The 9151-nt window shown below is 39.3% G+C and overlaps 1 protein-coding gene across 4 annotated transcripts in view; it reads right to left on the bottom strand.

The window, feature by feature from the left end:
• KCNMA1 (potassium large conductance calcium-activated channel, subfamily M, alpha member 1) overlaps positions 1-9151 on the bottom strand; it is a 513257-nt gene that overhangs the window by 86726 nt on the left and 417380 nt on the right. The window lies entirely within an intron of this gene.

The raw sequence follows: 9151 nt of genomic DNA, 5'->3' as shown, positions 1-9151 counted from the left end.
TCATAGAATCATAGAACAAAGCCTTCTCTTCTCTAGGCTGAACCACCCCAACTCTCTCAGCCTTTCTTCACAGAAGAGGTGTTCCATCCCCCGATCATTTTCGTGGCCCTCCTCATGGAACAGGAATAAGCATCGTCTCTACATTAGGCTTAAAACTTGTCATTGTCTTTATTCTTTGCTAGAAGAATCTTAATTCTATTAGCTGATGAAACTTTATCAGCTAGGCAAATGTTTATCTTGACTTCTAAGTTGTTGTCCATATCTCACAACTTGTATTTTTACTAAAAGTCCAAGCAATATGTCCCCTACGGGATCACATAAGTACTACAGAAGAGGGGCTAGTTGTAGAATACAACACCTGCGTTGCTAGATGGCACACCTGCTAGTCCATTCTGGCAAGAGTTTGCTCAAAAAGAGAACCTCCATATCTTGTTGCCATTCTTCCTCCATTGCATAGCTATAGTGATGTAAAATCTCTCTCCATAGTGTAGTGCCGTGTCAGACAACAGATTACACCACTGAGTTAGAGAGTGAAGATAATAATGTCAGGAACACGGGAATGGAGAAAGCAACATGCTTAGTGCAAGCAAAATCTTTTATGCAAGAACGAACAAAGGAAATTGCATGACAAAGATCAAAGACGCTATAATGATTTTTTGGATTTCCTTCAGCAGTTCTTCACAGTAAACAAGGACTGCATTCCAATTAAAGTTTAGAAGCAGCTAAAAACTGCAGATGATTTTTAAATTTTTTTTCCCCCAGAAATCTAAAAAGAGATTCTTCCCTGCTGATACAGATAAACAGAAGGTATTCATGCCCTCTTAGGTAGTATCCCCTTTCAAAACCTCCCTAAATTAGACAGCAGCAAGGCAGTTCTGGTAATTTCCCTATTCCTTCCTTCTGTCATGTACACCATCTCACTTTCCTCTTCTCCTTGCCGTGTATCTATGACCTCCTTCAGCAAAGATCAGAAGACATGAAAATTGGCCTCTGCAGGGGAATCACTATGTCAAAAGGACACCCAGGCTTATATTCAGTACCTCAAAATATAAGGATCTCAAAGCACTTCTTAGCACAAAATGCAATATAAGCTATTGAGAATACAATATTCTCAGTCTCTGGGTGGGAAAGGAACTATAGTCATGCAGTAAGTCAGTGGCGCAGTCAAGATTGGGATCTTTGCCTCGTGCCATTTGCCTAGGTAGAATTTCCAGTCAAACTACAACGTCCACATGAATTTTTAACTACTTCTTACACGGTAATAATGCTTTTTCCACCCTTCCTTTTCAGAATAATTGTACTGTGCTGACAAGATCTGGTCAGTATCAGTGAAGCATGTGTGTGTGTGAGGTAGCACACAGTATGTTTCCTAAAGTCATTGATAAAAAGTGAATTGCAGCATTACAGCATTCAGGAATATATAAAATACCACAAGGAAAGCTATACCATTGTATTATAAAAAGGTATGCTAACAGAAGCTGGTAAATAGTCCAAAGTAGTAAAGTACAACAACTGAACTTTAACCTATTTTAAAGTATACCATCAACATATTTAAGAAATTACATACTAAAAAAATATAGCTATGATTTCTTAAAAATCAATTAAAAATTTTCCACTTCTGCTTAACTCCCTCCTGTCTATTATAACCTCAATCACAGCAATGATACAGGATGGGTGCTTGTTTTGCGGCACTTCAAGAACCACACACAGAGTTGTGTGATGACAATCTCCTCTTTTCATGTAGCACATAAAAAAATTCAGGAGGTTATGTATCCCGGCATATACAAATACCTGGAAAGGTTCTAGGTACTCAGTAGAAAATATGACGACCCAGAAAAAATCGTCTTGCTACTTGCTTCTGGCTTCCAGGCTGAGGGCTGCACCACTCTGCTGGACCTGCACTGACCTTGATAAAATCTGAAGATCTCTGGTTCTAGTTCAATGGCCTCTCCTAGCTTAGGTAAGCATGAGGTTGGTTCCCTCTGGCTCCAATTCCAGAAGTACGAATCGCGTAGTATGTGCATTAGTGGCCACGCTACAGCTAATGTGACTACTTACCTGATTAAAGGTATGCATACGTTAAATACGCTGGGGGCCTTAATGGAACAATCAGATGGTGGAAACACTGTACTTGATCTTTTCCTTTCTCTTGTTTTTACATCAAAAAGCATCAAAAGCAATAACACTCCCATACATAATGCAAGCCAACCACATTTTAACTTGGTTTGGAGGGCTTTTATTCTAGGTTTTTTTATAAGAAACACTTTACATGTTGACACTATATTGTGGTCTGTTGTATGTTTCAATAAGCACCTCCTTCTATACATTACAATAACTTCAAATCACATGACATGTAGACGATTAGGCCAGAGGACTTCTCTTTCTATGAATCTGAGGGATAATATTCCAAGTCAGTGAACATATTTTTCCCTGAATTATAAAAAGAGCCAACCAATAAGGATATCAAATGAAAAAAATATAATACAAGAGTACAAGAAGTACAGGCTTTACGAATCAACCGTTCATTTTAGTTTGGAAGCAATTTGAAAAGAACACAAATTACACATCAAAGTGTATCTGCGATTAGCATGAGCTGATAGCTTTCTGCTGTTATTGGTTCAATATTAATTTGAGACCTTGCCCAATAACATCAACACAAATTAGCTAAGACTCAAAATGGCAATCAACTTGGGGGACCTATCCTGAAAAGCGGTACTAACAACTTCCCAGCATCAATGAGCTTCTCAATCCTGCAGCTGTTTTTAAAAGCTTCCTCCCAAAGGCACATTTAGAACTAAATTAAATGCAACTTTGACTTAATTAACGTTTTAAATGATAATGAATACAATGTAGATTCATAGAAGGCATTTACATTGTGTTATAAAACTGATAAAAATTTAATAACTCTTTGTTAATAAGTTATGTCTCTCCAGACCCATAAAGCCTAAGGCAGTCGGTGCTGTAGTCTAGGGTCTAATCTAGGTTCCTAATGCAGGTGGAATAAGGAGGCAGGAAGCTGACTTGACACTTGACATTTGCTCTAAGCCTGCTCTGGATCAAGCCACTGCTTGTTCATAAGTACTTTATTTCATATAGTAAAGGTCAGAATTTGGGCTCAAGGCAGGGCTATGACAGAAATGCTCAAGCTGAAACCGAGCCAGCTCTGGCATCTGTCGCTTGAAATAGCTCGGAAACAGTGGAGAAGGAGAGCTAACCGGCTAGCATCTGTCCCACACCAAGGAGGTAACAGGAAGAATCTGTGGCCTGGTGGTAAGAAACTGTCACGGTGAGTTTCATGACAACCAGCCACACTCAGGAACTAAAAATGCAAACATAATTTCCATGTCACCTTGCATAAGACCCTCTGCTAAATTCACTCCACAGGATGCAGACAGCATCTTTTCTAGCTTGTCCCCATCAAAGCAAGCCACTCACTAGTCTCTTCCCTGTGACCCTGGTAAGAATCACTACTCAATGTAAAGGCCTAAAGGAATTAAATGCAGACTTCTTGATCTCTCCCTCCCCCACCTTCCCAATTCTTCAAAAGGTTTGCTGCTAAACTTAGCAGTGCCTCCATCCCATGGTCATGCAAGACTTCATCTCCTTGTTAGCGACATCATAAATTGGGCAGAGCATCCTCTCATCAGCCTAGTGGTATATACTGCATCACAAAACTAATCTGAAAAGGCGTGTGCTTCATTATTTATATTTTCTGGTCATGAGTAACAAGTTAGATTGTCTCACTTTTACCATTCTACCATCTGAAAAGGAACAGCTTGGTTTGGGGGGGTGGGTTTTGTTTTTTTTCTACTCTTGCATTTCTACATCTCAGTGTTCATCTATATTCTCATATTATATCCAAAAGAAAGTTAAATCATTTAGCAGCACTCAGATTCTATTAAAATATAGAATAATAAAAGGGATTCATTTTTTCAGTGTTCATGTCAAACTACATACTTGAAGTCACCTATTTTAAAATACATATTGTTTCATGTTACACCTCCCCCCCCCGTAATTAATGTTGTCTATTCAGTGTTTGAAAAGGAAATATAAAAGTCCCAGTGCATTCATTCACATGAAAAAATGATGGAATAGGTACTTGGAGTCTCAGGAGGGCATATACCAGCCCATTCTGATCACAACTTCTATCTCTATGGCAGCAATGCAGAAAAACATACAGTTGCAGCAAGGAGAGGATCACCTGAAGGTCTGCGCATCAAGAGTGTGAGGAAGGCAGGCAAATCAAAGGGTTGGTTCAGTGAAACCCCTGTTCCAGCAAGCAGTTCTGGCATGCTGGTTAAGACACTGATTGCGTATATTGAGTCAATTTGTCCTATCTTCTTTAGTGGAAACACCTGCATGCATCTTTGTATGACTGCCACGAGGAGAGGATGGAAAGAAAGTAGGTTAGGCAGAACTGCAAATACAAACTAAGCTTGAGAGTGGAAGAGTAATTAGGAGATCTTCATTCTCAGAAAAGCAGATCTCATAGTGTCTGGCTTCTCATTTGCCAGTACCACAGGCTACTGAGCTGGCTGCAAATACGGCAAATCTCTACCATCTACAAGCATTGACTTCATGTCAGTAGCTACACCATAAGAACCTGTATAGAACAGCCCAGGAACCTCCCACAGCAGTATACTCTTTTTCAATTGTTCCATTGCCTGGTTTTATATGGTTCAGAACCCCTTTGGCCAGTTTTGGTAACAGCAGCTTTCCTGACAGTAGTTCATTCTGAGAAGGTGGCTAAGGAAGGTAAGTTGGTTTTCTTCATTACCCAGCAGCAACACAGACTACATTAAGATGTCTATGTCTGGTTTTTTTCCGGCTGTATTGGACTTGTATCTTAACTGAGTTATCTAAAATAATATTTTCTCTGCAAAACTTAACACTCTAAAATACCCACAAGTGTCCATTTTTATATTATTTTCAGTATTTTGAAATGGGACACATGCAGTCTTGCAGAGGTACTTAGAGGAAACGTCATAACCATGTCAATTCTCAGGATTACAACCCCGAATACATGGGAACTGATGTAACTGAAGCAAAAATCTGTCACCCTAAAAGAAAGAACAATATTTGGAACTAGGTTTATGTAAATCAATCTATTACCCACAGCGTGGTACACAGGCTTATGATTTATATTCTCTGTGGCTTTGAATTCACAGGAATTTATTTGGCGCTATGTCTCATTCTAATGTCCCATTTGCATGAATCTCATTAAAAAAAAAACAAAACACCAGGCTACACAAGATAAAGCTATATCATTCTCCAGTATACAGAGGTGGGGTCATTCCATAGGAGTGAGCTGTAAAAATGTAACAATCTGATTATAATCACTTGCTTATGATGTTATGATGCCATCCCTGAGAGGCAACATCTGCCTTTCCTTTCCAAGCAGGCCCTATCGCTTATTCACTCCTTCAGTTTCTTCTTCCTCAAAACATTAAAGGTGTGCTATTGGCGTTTTGTGCAGGACGAAGACGAGACAGTGTGACCACACAGGGATCAGAGGGTTATATTAAAGATAAAGGTGTTTATGCAGCATATGTAAAAATAAGAATTTCAGAGCAAATGAGTCTCCATCCCTCCTGTGGCCACAATAGAATTCTCACAGCTCAGAAAAGGTGTGTAGTGGGAGAGAGCAGTGGCAGTACCCTACCTTTTCCTCTTCAGAGTACTGTAACGTAAGTGGGATCACATTTATAGCTGGTTTAAGAATCTCAAAGTCTCTAGCCACCACAAGGTGGTACATGTATCCTGTAAAGGGAAACTGTTGCTGCTGAAGGGTGAAAAGTGAATTCTAGCACTGAAAGTCGTCCTTTGACAGGGCACACATATGTCCGTCCTGCACCTTAGCTCATGCAAAAAAGCAACTACTTCTTGTTGGTCTTGGCTACTTCAGCAGGGCTAGAGAAGTAGTAGGTTAGTTTTGTTCTGTAGAAAGCAGAGGATACGGTTCCTGCATTCTAGGAGAAATAAAGACTACACTGTCTTTTCAGCCAGCAATTTAGGAATCCAGGACTTAATAGTCAAGTCATTTAGAAAAGCCCAAGCACAGTTATACAGCTGATGAGTTTTAGATACACTGACCAATGTGTGCATGTTACGCATTCTTCTTTCTGGCTAAATCAGTAAGTGACATGTCATTTCAACTCTCGTTACAGAGTTTGGGTTTTTAAGTTGTAAAGACACACAGGCAGGGTCTACACCACCCTAAGTAGCACAGGTCAATGACGCAGCTAGAGTATTCCTTGACCTAACTTGCTAAACCACATTGCCAGACAGCTTCAGCACAGCGTACCAACCTTGGTTCAACAGCCATCCTTATTCAAGCTACCCAAAATGTTCATCTAATCTTGCAGAATGCAATTTTAGGTCCTTCGAGAAAGACTCAGCAGCTAACTTGTCTGTTCAGCATAAACCACGTGATGGCACTAGAAGACCAGACAGAATATATGGTTCTAAACTGGGCTTGGCACACGGGTAGGTACGTGCTTTGGCTATCAAAAGTTAAGCTTTCCCCAGCTTGTCTTAGCGCGGTCTTTCTTTCCAAATAGGATGGCGAGGAGTTTGGGCTGAACCCTGAATTCAAAATCTAGTGATAATTAGTCTTGTCTTTAGTCTCCGGAGATCCCTGATATTCACCAAAAGCTTCTCAGAACTATCAGAGCATGCCAAAGCATGTTTTCTCACAAGCTGAATTAGATATGCCTGGGTCTAGTATCAAGAATGTCCTTAGACGTCTAGATTCCCATGGCAGTGGGCACAATGGCAAGATTAGAAAAGGTTTCCTTTTGGAACATGAACTTTTGAAGTTCCTGAGAAGCAGCAGCCATATAGTGATACAGAGACACAGAAATTAAATGGTTCAGGTTAAGATTCTGTCTGTATCAACTGATCATTTGAATGGCGGTCCCCAAGATTTGGCACAGACCTAAGCAGAAACATCACACTTATTAGTAACATAATTTCATTGTATAAACCAGCCCAGGTTTTTCAGTGGCTACATGCCTCTCTTCACTCTAATTCACTTGAGTCTCCAGTACAAAAAATGCTTGGACCATTTGTCTGCTGTTCATGTAGCAATCTACCAAAAGCAGCTAAACCTGAAAAAATGGAAAATTCTATTTCCTTCCATTTAGAAAGATCATATCCGTTTTTTTTTCCAGACAGCTGCCTATAAACTCAAAAGCTATTTTAATGTAATTATATTTAATCAAATTATGATTTTCATTTGCTGGAAGTACAGGCAACAATATCATAATAGAGAAACTGATTCACAGTGGAAAATACACTGCAAGTGTCACTTTCTCTAAATATTATACAATTAGTACACTAAATCCTGCATACATCATTGAATATGTAAATTGATATCTTCTACTTGACATCAGATTCTTACAAACAACATTAATTCTTACAAAAGCTACTCATTGTTTCAAGAAGTTTCATACAATGGTCTGTGATTTTATTTACCTTGGGAAAAAAACCACACACACACACCCCCCCCCAAAAAAAAAGGAAAGAAAGAAAGAAAGAAAGAAATGCATTAAGCAATTGTAGAAGCAAACCAACCCAACTGGGGCACCACGACCAAAGCAAGCCCTGTAATAGTATAATGACCTTTAATGAGTGTCTGGGGAAACAATACAGTCCTAGCATAAAAGACAAAGGGCAAAACCCATCATGGCTCCACTGACACTAATTCAAAATGATTTTCAGAACAACTAAAGAATGTAAGAGAGGTAATCTGATCCACCAATCTGACCTCACTTTGATTCTGGGGCCCTGCTGCTGCCATTTCTAATTGTCAAACACTCTGCATTTCACATCTGCTCATATTTAATGAAAAGCTGACTCTCACCGCCATTCTTTGAGTTAACTAGCTCTGTCAAGATGGGCATCATACGACCCCTGTGTACTGCAAAGAAAACACACTGATTTCCATTGAAGCCTTGCCAGTGAAACGATGCATGTGTGTATATATATATTTTAATTTGAAAAGAAAGCTTATGCTGCTTTGCAAAGAGCATGGATTGGTATTGATTTTCATACTTATTATTAGTAGTCAAAGGTGACTAGTCTCACAAGGGGAAGAGTGAGATCTCTTTTGATTTGATGGAGTGATGAAAGGGGGAAAAGGCCCTTGAAAGATAGGATGCTAAAAATCCTCAAAGCTGTCAATATCACTTATCCTTCAAAATATGACATAGATCTAACGTGTTTCCCAACAGGATTGTTTTTGGTGGCAATAATACCATTATTGTGGAGGTTTTTGGCTCAGCAGGCAACACAATCAAAAATGTTTACTTTATCTGCCTCTGTAGAGTTGTAAGTGAACTTGAAAGCTATGGTAAACCTACAAATTACGGTTTTTCTCTCCTTGCCAAACAGTGCTAATGGCAGAAATTTTACCCGTTTGTAGGGGACATATTCATTTAGCCTGGTCTGGTTGCTGTTAACACCGGTGCCGGGACCCAACCGCATACTCTCTGCACTAGTCCGTATTAATGCAAACTATACCAGGCACTCTGTTACTGAGGCCGTTAGGCTGTGTAAGTAGCACTGCCTGCAGTAACTCTCAATCCAGGAAGATTTCTTGTTCACTTTTCTTAATAAAATAAGTTTTGCTATGTTTTACTACGATAAAGGTCTCTTTAAAGGATAAAAACTCCTGTAACTTAGAATAGAACTTAAAACTGGGAAGCATCTCCCCTGAGGTGGTGCACGAGTTGCGACCAAGTAGATAAAAAGGACATTGAGTGTGCTTACACACATATACAGAGAGAAGGTTTCTGGTAAAATCTCTAAGAAATCCTATTAGAATCAGTTTAACTGACACAGTCTTCAGACAAAAAATGCTAACAAAAATCATAGTATTGTTATAGACTCCACATTTGTGTCTGGAAAAATAGTTCAAATGTCAAAATAGTTAGAGCAGAGTCATTCACCACTTGGACTATACACTGCAATACACACATGGTATAAAAAGGCAGCCAGATGCATAATCTACTAACTACATTATACTCTTAGTAGTGGAAAGCATTTTTATCCGTGATGACTTGTCATGTAAAAGCAGACATGCTTCCTGATCAAAATTCCTAATACTCCTTATAGATGTATCCGAATAATTTTACAGTTTTTCTTTGCC

The sequence above is a fragment of the Pygoscelis adeliae genome, unplaced genomic scaffold (assembly GCF_000699105.1).
Source record: "Pygoscelis adeliae isolate BGI_AS28 unplaced genomic scaffold, ASM69910v1 Scaffold16, whole genome shotgun sequence".
Lineage (NCBI taxonomy): Eukaryota > Metazoa > Chordata > Aves > Sphenisciformes > Spheniscidae > Pygoscelis > Pygoscelis adeliae.
Note: the sequence above shows the minus strand (reverse complement) of the source record. Positions and strands in the feature narration are given on the sequence as shown.